Below are 12,398 nucleotides of genomic sequence, written 5' to 3' on the forward strand. Positions count from 1 at the left end.
CACATCAATGTACACCCACATTTAAGAAAGTAAATTATTAAAGGCGCGCCTAAAGCGACTAGCGCATTATTATTTTCGAGAAGGCCGTGAAATCTTGCTAAAACGGACCATCCGAAGTTCAATTAATTATTAACCATTTATTGAGGGCCCCGTAGCTTGCGTTTTATTTGGCGAGGCTTGTCTCATTTCTTTTTAAAAAGGGTAATCCTAAAGTGACTACATTTCTACTAAGTTTGTTTCTAAAATAAAGGGAGGAATCCTAGTTAATAATACTTCCTAACTCATGTTGCAATTAACCTTAACTAATTATCCACAATCATTCAAATATCCAATTATCAAAAATGCAAGTCCAGAATCAATTTCCAAACTTATTTCCTTTAACAGAGTTAATCAACAAACTATTCTAGGCTAATTAGTGTTAAGCAAATCCAACAGTCAAATTATACCTCCAGTTTTGAACTAACTCACGATTGCCATTACTAAGTACAAAACAATATGACTCCGGGATTGCACTGCCGATTATTAGGACGAGTGAGGATTGTGAATCACAAGATCGCTTTATGTTTTGAATAACTTATGATTTTTAAAGCTTAACTACACTAAATGAAATTAAATTACCACATATATTAATAAACTATAAAATGTCCTGAACAGTCCATGAGTTCGACAGTCCGAGCCAATCTAAATCGTTGTAAAACAATTTTAATCACATTCCAAACTACTACAATCCATTATGATAAAATACGGCAAGAACTAAAGCTTTCAATGAAGTTATATTTCCATTTTTCATTTCATTCCAAATGGACAGCTACATGGTTTGAGATTCAGGACATGTACCTGGAAATGGCAATACAAGAAGAAAAGAAGGAGGAGTCAGCAACAGTAATAACACAGCAACGCAACAGCAACCCAACAACAGCAATTCGAACCAGATTCAAGGCTCAGAAAAATTTGAAGAAAACCAAACGAGTTCGATAGAACAGCCCCAAAAGTTTGTGAAAAGACTAAACAACAACAACCCACATCACCACAAACAGACTCAACCACGCGTGTATTAAACCTGAAACTAAACTCGTCTCTCACTTTGTTTTTGTTTTCTCTTTTTAAACTCTCCAACACTCTCTTAAGATTTTCAGAATGTCTTCCTCTCTCCCAAAAAAATCCTCTCTAAAACTATGTCCTAAAAAATGTCCTCCTTTTCTATGTCAAAATGACTCTATTTATAACCAACACTCTTATCTTGAACCACTAACCCAAAATATTCCCCTAATTGCATGTCTTGCCCCCACTACTTAATGTTTTTCTTATTTAATTCCCTTGTCCCCCACTATATTAAATAAATATATCACCTCCCCACTAACTTATGTCTTGTCCCCCACCATGTACTATTTTAATATTGTTAATGCCTAGTGGACAGAGCACTCAGATTAAATAATTGTTCAAATTTTTAATTCCAAAAATACCCCTCCGACCTTACTGAAATTACCATTTTACCCCTGAAAGTAATGCAATTTACCAACCTACCCCCATCAGCTATAACCAATTCACCTAATCAATTCCAACCAAAATACAACAAATATAATCAATTCCTAAACAAATTCAATCAACAAATCCCATGAACACAGATTGAATCATACAACATCAGATTAATGGGAATAAGTTAACCATATTGGGAACCAATCCTGGTTAACTTAGACAAAAAATGAATGAGCAAGGAGACAACAATATTAACAACAAAAGTAAACTGAAACAACATGAATCAAAATTAACTGAATCGAAATGCAAACTGAAATCATATGATGAACAACAAAGAGCAGGAAACCAAACAATACACAAAAAGAAACCATTTGAACCAATAGCAATAATAAACATTTATGGGAATAGCCACAGTTTTATACAAGACTGATTGAACTTCCTAACTTGAAATATGCAATGATACAAAGAAGAAGAAAAATCAGAATAAACCAAACATTTAATTTTGCACGGAACGAGAATTGAGCAGAAGATGAACGAAAGCTAACAACAACACAAAATAGACCAGAATCGTACCATATTAAAGGGATTGGGTTCGAATGGCAACCTCAACGCACTGCAACTCTATGACCTCAACTGCGTATGAACTGTTTCGACAACCCCGACCAAAGCTCGAACAAACGAGATGGTTGGGTCTCATTTTGGACTGGAGGCGACGGGCTCCGGCGACCCTACTGGATGACGGCATATTGTCGTGGTGGAATTGGGTGTTGAAGGAGACGACGAGGAGTGGGGTGGCTGTTGTTCGTTGGACGAAGCAGAAGCCGATGGGGAGCTTCTGTGAGTGGCTATTGTGAGTGGTCATTTGGGCGGAGAAGATGAAGCAACCCCAACGTCCATGGCTGGAGCTCGACGAAGCAAGAGGCTGGGTGATGGTGGTCTTTTGAAGATGAAGCAGAAGGCGCGATGCTAGGGTGCTGGTCGTCGCCACTGGTCGACGAGGAAGGTAGCCATGGGAGCTCGAGCTCGAGCTCGACGACGAAGAAGAAAACAGCCTGTTTGGATTTTGTTTGGAGCTGTTGTGCAGGGTTATGGGTGACGGGGACGAGAGCTAGGAAGCTTTGTTGGCAGAGCTGCTGGTCGTTTGGAGACGACAAAACACACGCGTTGAAATTGCGCGCAGCAGCAGCTCACGTCGACGAACTTGTGGTCGTCCATGGCGGGGCTGTGCGACGTGGTCGTGGTGTTGATCCAGTGGTCGTGAGGACTGTGCGTTCGAGCTGGAGATGGTGAAGGAGAAGAGGAGGCAGCCATGGTTGGGGAGCTTGGGGGGGTTGTTCATGGTGAGGGTGAAGAGAAAGAGAGGGGGGCGGATGGGTTTAGATTTAGGTTTAGGTTTAGAAAATGAAAAAATGGGAAGGGGAGTGTTTGGGTTATGGGGCGGACAGGGTCGACCCGAGTTGAAATGGACCGGGTCGTAGGGGAAGGTTGGGTATCTTTGGGCCTGTGGTTTAAAATTGAAGAAGAGGCCCAATCCGATTTTCGTTTATTTTTTGTTCTCTTTTCTTATTGATAAAACTAAAATTAAATTATAAAAACCAAAATTATCTTAAAATACTAATTAAACTTCTGATAATAATTATCACCCAAAATTAAACATCAATAAAATAAAATCACACAATTTGGACATTAAATGCTAAAAATGCAAAAGATGCCTATTTTTGTAATTTTCATTCTTGTAAGACCAACTTAATTACTAATAATTGTAAACTTAAATCCTAAACTCAAATGCGACGTATTTTTGTATATTTTTTATTAATTTATAAAATAAACATGCGCAGACAAATGCAAACAATACAAGAAAAATAACACAAAACTCACAACAATTGCAAACAAACAAAAAATTGTTTTATTTTCGGAATTTTGGGAGTAATTCTTATATAGGGCAAAAATCACGTGCATACATCGGTAACCGCCTACAATTTTAAAAAGGCGTCAGACAAACACGCAGCAACCTTAATAGTGTCAGGCTTTACTGGTACATTAAAAAATTGGTGGGATAATTATCTCTCCGAAGAAAATAGGAATCAAATCCTAAATGCCACATCAGTAATGACTATAGTAAAAACTGAAAATAATACGCAAATAGCAGAACAAGAATCTAGAGAAGATGCTACTGCAATTCTAATCTACTGTATAGCCAAACATTTTATTGGTGAACCAAAATTATTTCAGGATAGAAGTCTTGAACTTCTCAATAATCTTAACTGCCCAAAATTAACATATTTTAGGTGGTATAAAGATATGTTCATAGAAAAAGTAATGGTCAGAGAAGACTGCGGTAAACCCTTCTGGAAAGAAAGATTTATTAGCGGATTACCCAGATTATTTGCCGAAAAGGTAAGAACTAAAATTAAAGATAGATTTAATGGTCAAATCCCATATGACAATCTTACGTATGGAGATTTAATAAGTTTTATTAATGTTACAGGTCTAGACTTATGTACTCACCTAAAACTTAAAAGTCTTATTAAAAAAGATAGATTACAGTCTAAAAAGGAACTTGGTAGTTTTTGCCAAGATTTCGGTGATAAATCAATAGTCGCTCCATCAAAAAGAGCGTCAAAGAAACATAGATCTTGTGATAAACCTAAAAAACGCCATAAGCGTAAAGAAAAGAAAGAAGAAGGAACTTCTGAAAGGAAAAGGTTTAAAAGAAAATCTAAAAAGGATTATGGAGACAAATGCTGGTCTTGTGGAAAAATAGGACACAGAGACAGTGAGTGCAAAGTTACTAAAAAGAAAAAGAGTAAAGTTAATACTCTTGAATTAGACGAAAATATTAAAGAAAAGCTTTACGCAATTCTAGAAGATAATGATAATAGTTCATCATCTTCATCTTCATCCACAGATAGTTACTCTGACAGCGATAATGAATTAATCAATGTCGCATATGACTCAGACAGCAATAACTCAATAGAAGATAGCTGTAATTGTACTGGCTCAATCTGCGGATGTAGTTAAAATTCCCTCAAAGTAATTACAGAAGACTCCAAGGAAGTTTTATTCAACATTATTGAGCACATAGATTATGATGAATTAAAAAGAAAATATTTAATTGAATTAAAAAATATTATCATTAAACAAAAGGGAAATCGACCGCAGATAGAACCTTTTGACATGAAGAAAGTAATGAATAGATTTTCTGTAAAAACAGAAGAACCTACTACTATCCAACATCTTCAAACTGAACTTAAATCAGTAAAAGAAGAATTAAAAGATATTAATCTTCGACTTAATAAAATTGAAATGAAAAATATTACTAATAGAATATTATCTCAAGTTGATAAAGGAAAAGCAATTGATAGCGAATTCTTATCAAAAGAAGAAGATGAAAATGTAGAAAAAGAAGAAGGTAACACTTCAAATTAAACGATAATGATTCAGTTATCGAAGAATCTGAAGGTGGTTCAACCGCACTAGTTAAACTCACTAAAGTAAAGGCTAAAAGTTATTATCTTCCTATAATATTAAAGGTCCAAAATATGACCTTTACTAAATTAGCATTATTAGACTCAGGTGCAGATAAGAACTGCATAATGGAAGGAATAATACCATTAAAGTACTTAGAAAAAAGTACACAAAAATTATACTCTACCACAGGAGAACTATTAAAAATAAATTACAAATTATCAAAAGCACATATCTGTAACGACGAAATATGCTTTATTAATGATTTTGTAATAACAAGAGATATAAGTGAAGAAATAATTCTCGGAATTCCTTTCCTGACTCAAATAAAGCCACATTACGATGACTTAAGTGTACTTTGCACCACAATATTAGGAAAAGAAATAAGATTTCCTTACCTAAATCCTATCTCTAAAGAAGAAAGTGATTATATTAAATCACAAACAATCTTTAAGATAAATTTGCTCACTAAGCAAGTTAATTACTTAAAAATAATATTAAAGTTCATAAAATAGAACAAACTTTAAAAACCCCGGAGGTAGAAGATAAGATTAAACAGTTTCAACAAAAACACAAACTAGAAATTTGTTCCGATTTACCTACAGCCTTTTGGGAATGAAAAAGGCACATAGTTAACCTACCTTATATTAAAGAATTTAACGAACATGCTATACCTACTAATGCAAGACTTATTCAAATGAATTATGACTTAATGGAAGTCTGTAAAAAGGAAATAAATGATCTTCTCCAAAAGAAGATTATTAGACCTTCTAAGTCACCGTGGAGCTGTGCAGCCTTCTACGTTAACAATAACCCAGAGAAAAAAGAGGAGCTCCTAGACTAGTTATTAATTACAAACCTTTAAATAAAGTGTTACAATGGATTAGGTACACGATGCCTAATAAAAAGGATTTATTAAAAAGGACTTACAAAACTAATATTTATAGTAAATTTGATATGAAATCAGGTTTCTGGCAAATACAAATTGCTGAAAAAGATAAATATAAAACTGCCTTCAATGTCCCATTTGGACAATACGAATGGAATGTAATACCATTTGGGTTAAAAATGCCCCATCTAAATTTCAAAACATAATGAACAATATATTTAATCCCTACAGTAATATGTCAATAGTTTATATTGACGATGTGTTAATATTCTCAAAATATATAGATTCTCATTTTAGACATCTCAATACTTTCTTTAAGATAGTACAACACAACGGTCTAGTAGTCAGCGCTAAGAAAATCAAGTTGTTTCAAACAACTATTAGCTTTTTAGGACATGACCTTTATGTACTTACAAACCAATATGTAGATCCATTGAGTTCTCATCTAAATTTTCCGATAAAATCATAGACAAAACACAACTACAAAGGTTCTTAGGAAACCTCAATTATGTAGCAGATTTTATTCCTAATATTAGAAAAATCTGTGAACCGCTTTACAAATGCCTTAGGAAGAATCCAGTCCCTTGGAGTCTAGAACAAACTGATACAGTCAAGAAAATCAAGTCCATTGTTCAAAAACTCCCATGTCTAGGTATTTCAAATCCCGAAGCATTTATGATAGTAGAAACCGACGCTTCTGATGAAGGGTACGGTGGAATTCTTAAACAACGAATTTCTTTAAAGTCTCCCGAACAGTTAGTTCGTTTCACTTCTGGTGTCTGGAATCCAGCTCAAAGAAATTATAGTACAATTAAAAAGGAAATTTTATCTATAGTACTATGTATTACAAAATTTCAAGATGATTTAATAAACAAAGAATTTTTATTAAGAGTTGACTGTAAATCAGCTAAAGAGATTTTGCAAAAGGATGTTAAAAATCTTATTTCAAAACAGATTTTTGCCAGATGGCAAGCACTATTGTCCAGCTTCGATTTTGAAATTGAATTTATAAAAAGAGAAAATAACTCTTTACCCGATTTTCTAACTAGAGAATTTCTACAGGGGAAAAATGAGACCAAACCTGAAGGGTCTGTTCAGGGCCTCTCCCAAAAGAGAGAATAGATATCATGCCCTTGCAGAATTTCCATTATTACCAACCGTAAGGCTACCACTAAATATAATGGCTACCCCTACGAGAGTACCCACTACAAACAAGCCTACTACCATGACAGTGCTCGGATCCATTCCCAAAAAGGATGGTCCATTTTAACAGGCTTCTTCGAAAGCCTCAACAAGCCAAACAGGAAAGATACTGACTAGTGCCGACTATGCAATGAAGGTCCCAGAGTCCTTCGCCCAAGCAGTTAACCCCCCCACACCAGTTAAAGCAGAAGAAAAGAGACCTGTTTCCTCAGAAAAGGAGACATTCGAATTAATTGCAAAAGAACCAGTTAAGGTTTTGGCCCTAGACAAAGGTTATGAGAATTATGACCTTGCGCACCTAATCAGACCCTGTTGCACAGACAGGAATTACGTTGACACCAGTGACCCCCTAAAAACAAGGAGGTATTATGAGTTAATCTGAACAGATAAAAGATCTGTTACATTCGAACACACTCTTTTCGACGATAAAGACCCAACTAGTATTAGAATCTCAAAGTTTACCGTCAATAGGGTAATAAGCCCATTTGAATGGGGAATGGATCACCTACACACTCCGATTGTGTTATCAGTCCAATATAGGCCCCAAACCTATAATTTCAAAGACTATATGGACGCTTGGTTTAACTTTCTATACCTACGTCCAAAAACACACACCTGGTTTGTCAAATATAGCGAACAAGCCCAAAAATCAATCCTACCTAGATAGTTTTATGACTGGTGGAAAATATTTAGAGGAACAGAGTAGACGATGCCCAGTAGCTTCCAAATACATTATGAGAGATTCCAAACAGAAAATGAAATTTCCTCTCTCCCAGATCACATAAAATTATGCAAATATTACTTTGCAAAAAGAATATCTTTTATTATTAATTGGTCGTTCGATATAGAACAAATTGAATGGATCAAATACTTAGTAAAAATGCCTAAAGTCAACAGTTGGATTCCTGAAATCAAAGAAGCCAAGAAATCCAAACCAATCAGAACAGAATCAAGTAACTCTCAGAATGAGTTAAAGAAAAAACTGCTCGGAATGTTAGCAAACATTGAGTCAGCAGACCCGACGCAAGTACAAGCTATGTTAGAAGTTGTTTCAAGTTCATCCGCTGTAGAAAGCAGAAAAAATGGAGATATGGAAGATTTAGACGAGATAGATAGATATCTTCTTCGAATTGAACATCTGGAAATGCTGTTCTTTTGTAATAATTCTTTTTATTAGAATGTCTGGGATCATTCGTGATTCTACTTATTTTAGGATTAGTAACAGAGATGGTTTTTAGAGTAAGTAAAGGTTTTATTTTATTTATATGTAACGACCCGATCGGTCGTTTTGAGCTCCGACCCGTTATTCAGCAGTTTGAGGCCATGAGCAGCTTCATCTCAGGTATATTGACTTGAGTGTATGGTCAGAATTAAAATTCAGGAAGTTTGGAGTCAAATCTAAACGGAAATTCTCATTTTGAAAGCTTAAAATTGAAGAAATGAACTAGGATTGGAATTTTGAGTAAATGACCTCGGAATTGGGATCCAAAGGTTCCAGCAGGTTCGTATGATGATTTCGTACTTGGGCGTATGCCCGGATCGGGTTTTGAATAACCCGGGAGCGTTTTGGCGCCTATTGTGGAAGATAGCATTTTAGAAGAAATTGCATCAGTTTGCCTTAAAAGGCATTTCAGTGTTATTGATGTCCGTTTGGAATTCCGAGACTAGGAGTAGTTCCGTATGGTGATTCTGGATTTGGGAGCACGATCGGAAGTGAATTCGGAGGTCCGTAGGTCATTTTAAAGCCGTTTGGCTAAATATAGAAATTTGAAGGTTTTTAAGAAAATTCGACCGGAAGTGGAAATTTTGATATCGGGGTCGGAATGCGATTCCGAAAGTTGGGGCAAGTCCGTAATGTCGAATGTGACTTGTGTGCAAAATTTGAAGTCATTCCTGAATGATTTTGGTAAGGTTTGAGACACTTAGTCTCTTTTAAGGAAGCTTAAGTTGGAAAAGTCAACCGGATATTGACTTATGTGTTAGAGCACTCAAAATGCGAATTTTATGGTTCGGATAGCTTTGTTAGGTGATTTGGGACTTAGGAGTGTGTCCGGAATATTTTTGTGATGACCGGTGTAGAATTAAGCTTGAATCGGCAAAGTTAGTATTTTGGCGAATTCCGGTTGATAGGTAAGATTTTGATACGAGGCTCGGAATGGAATTCCGAGAGTTGCTGTAGCTTCGTTATGTCATTTTGGACTTGTATGCAAAATTTTAGATCATTCGGACTAGTTTTGACGTGTTTCGACATCAGATGTGAAAATTTGAAGTTTCAAAGTTCATAGGCTTGAATCCGTGGTGAATTTAGTATTTTTGCATTGTTTTTGGTGATTCGAAGGAACAACTAAGTTTGTGTCATATTATGGGACTTGTTAGTATACTTTGTTGGGATCCCATGAGGCTTGGACAAATTTTGGAAGAGTTTTTGGAAGATTTTTTTCGTTTTGAGCATAAATGTAATGATCTAAAGGTTCATTTTTAGTTTTAGAGATCCAAATTTGATTCCGAGACTTCCGAAATTTTGATAATGAATTATAGGACTGATCTGGAAATTTTGGTCTAATTTCATCAAGTCGCAATTAGGTTTTTGACGCGAAACATGAGTAATTGTTTAACGAGCGAAATGGATATCGCACTAGGCAAATGAGCTCCGAATTGAGTTTCGATTGAAGGGTTGTGTTCGTATTATTATTTGTGACTCATAGGAACAAGAATCGTCTAATTCCGAGTTCGTATGATGGAGTTAGAGCCATTTTAGTGAAAAATGGCTGTGCTGCAATTTAAATTGGCTGCTGGTGCATTTTTTTAGCAGCAGTGAACAGTAACCCGTGCGTGAACAGTACCGTGCGGGTGAACAGTAATTGCGAAAAATCTGGGCAGTGAGTTTATATCCGATTTTGGGTCATTTTTCCACCATTTTCAGTCATTTTGAGAGCTTTTGGACGGGGATTGAAGGGAGTTTCAACTGAGATCGATTGGAGGTAAGTTTTATGAGTTAAATACATGATTTTATTGAAGAATCATCCTTGAAATCCATGAAAACATAGCCAAATTATAAGAAATTAGGGCTTGAGATTGAAATTCTAAAATGAAGATTTGAGGGGTCATTTGAACTCCGATTTTGGTAAATTTTATATGTACGGACTCGTGGCGAGACGAGGAATCCGGTGATGTGACTTTCGTAATTTTTGAGAAGTGGGCCCGGGGCTTGGGTTTTGCAAATTTCGTGATTTTCGATATTTTTCGAGTCTTTTCGATTGAGTTATATTCCCTTAGCCTATTGTAATATATTCCTTGTGGTTTTGGCAAGATTCGACGCGCGAGGAGGTCGATTCGAAAGGAAAGGGCATCGCGGAGTAGACTTTTGGCCGTCTTGAGGTGAGTAATAGATGTAAATGTTGTTCTGAGGGTTTGAAACCCCGGACTTTCACATCATAACGCTATATTGAGGCGTGACACGCACTCCATGGCGAGTGCGGGGTCGGATACTATTGGGGATTGTGACTTGGTCCATCCCATGTGATGTTTATACTATACTGGTGATTGATACACATACTTCATTGATATTACGGGGCTTGATGCCATGTTTGGGGCCTTGTGCCGATTTGTAAAATCCTTCGAGGATTGATATTACTGCTTAGCATGATTTGCATATCATTTAATTTCAGTCCAAGGTTTTAAATGCTATTTTGCAAACTCAGCCATAATTCTAAGTGTTGAAAACTTAAATGATATTTTTAAATGTATTCCGGGCTGGGAACTTCTGTTTTGTAAATGCCCAAGGGGCTTATTATATTATTTTCTAGACTGATTATAAAGTGACTTGAAATAGTGGTAACAATGACACTGTGTGATATACTTGAAACAGTGGTAACAATGACACTGTGTGATATACTTGAAACAGTGGTAACAATGACACTGTGTGATATACTTGAAATAGTGGTAACAATGACACTGGATGATATATTTGAACAGTGGTAACAATGACACTGTATGATATATTTGAACAGTGGTAACAATGACAATGTATGATATAAATTGGTCAGGTAACAATGGCTGACCAAGATATTGCGCTTGGGCTGTAGGAGCCCCTCCGGAGTCTGTACACACCCCTAGTGAGCGCCGTCGACGATAAATAAATATGGATGGCTCGGGCTGCACGCCGCAGTGGGTACTGGAATGTACCATCATATACATTGCATTGCATTCATGTATTTCTATTTATACTGTTATTTAGCTGCTCAGTTCCATATGTTGTTGTATATTTGGATTTTAGCTTACTTTGTGTATTTACTGGATTTTCTTATCTTCGGACTGTAGTTACTTTTATTACTCACTGGGTCGGAGTACTCACTTTACTCCCTGCACCTTGTGTGCAGATCCAGGGCAGTCTCAGGCTCAGTAGATCCAGTTGATCAGCAGATCCAGCCTCTGGGAGTATCTAGGTAGCTGCACGGCGTTCGCAGCCATTGATTTTCTCCCTCCTATCCTATCTCTTTATTTTCGCATTATCGGACTTTGGATATACCGTGTATTAGGATGATATTTTGTATTCTAGAGGCTTAGATTCGTGACACCGGGTCCTAGTGAGATTATATTGTGTATTTTGTTAAATTCTTCAGTACTTTAATCTTGGTTAATTGATATTTTGTTCCGCTATTTTGGATAAATTGGGTTAAGTGTTGAATAATGGTGGGGCTTTCCTAGTAGTGTGCTGGGCGCCATCACGACCGGGATTTGGGTCGTGACAAGTTGGTATCAGAGACTAGGTTACTTGGTGTCGCGAGTCATGAGCCGGTTTAGTAGAGTCTCGCGGATCGGTACGGAGACGTCTGTACTTATCCTCGAGAGGCTGCCGAACCTTTAGGAAAACTTCACATTCTTGAATTATTATCGTGCGTCCTTGATTCAGCTTGAAAAGAAACTTTTGAAATTCCTTCCGCGTGATCGTATGCACCAACGGGCGCTCAATATCAGATGTGTCTCGATGACTTTGATTCCCCGATCGAGGGGCGAGGTGTAATCTCTGTGAGTTTGAAGTTAGACCAGTCTAGAGGACTTGAGGCCAAATCTTTGCCAATGGCTTGAGCACCGAGGTGCTGATTTTGTGAGCAAGTGTTTTGAACTCATATGTTCATTATTGTCCTTGTTAGCCGGAATGGCGGTTGGATATCCACGTGATGAGTATGTTAGTGTTGCGAGGTGTATTTGTACGACTTGGTAGTGGCGAAGAAGCCTATTGGATAGTAGATGAACTGTTAAGTGATTCGTTTCTTATTGTGATCTGTTGAGTAGCCCGAGTTATGGGCGCGTGAAGAATATTTTTCGTGTCTCCTAGTTAGATAAGTCTGGGAGCTGAGAT

General features: G+C 36.8%; 1 long non-coding RNA gene across 1 annotated transcript in view; it reads right to left on the bottom strand.

Annotated features, from left to right (window-relative positions):
* Window positions 1–691: 691 nt before the first annotated feature.
* The window catches only part of LOC104232815 (uncharacterized), a 71,495-nt gene continuing 59,788 nt past the window's right edge, over window positions 692–12,398 (bottom strand). Inside the window, exon 3 of the long non-coding RNA XR_011407519.1 lies at window positions 692–837. This is a non-coding gene — a long non-coding RNA (uncharacterized lncRNA). The remainder of the gene's footprint in view (window positions 838–12,398) is intronic.

Source organism: Nicotiana sylvestris, chromosome 5 (assembly GCF_000393655.2).
Source record: "Nicotiana sylvestris chromosome 5, ASM39365v2, whole genome shotgun sequence".
Lineage (NCBI taxonomy): Eukaryota > Viridiplantae > Streptophyta > Magnoliopsida > Solanales > Solanaceae > Nicotiana > Nicotiana sylvestris.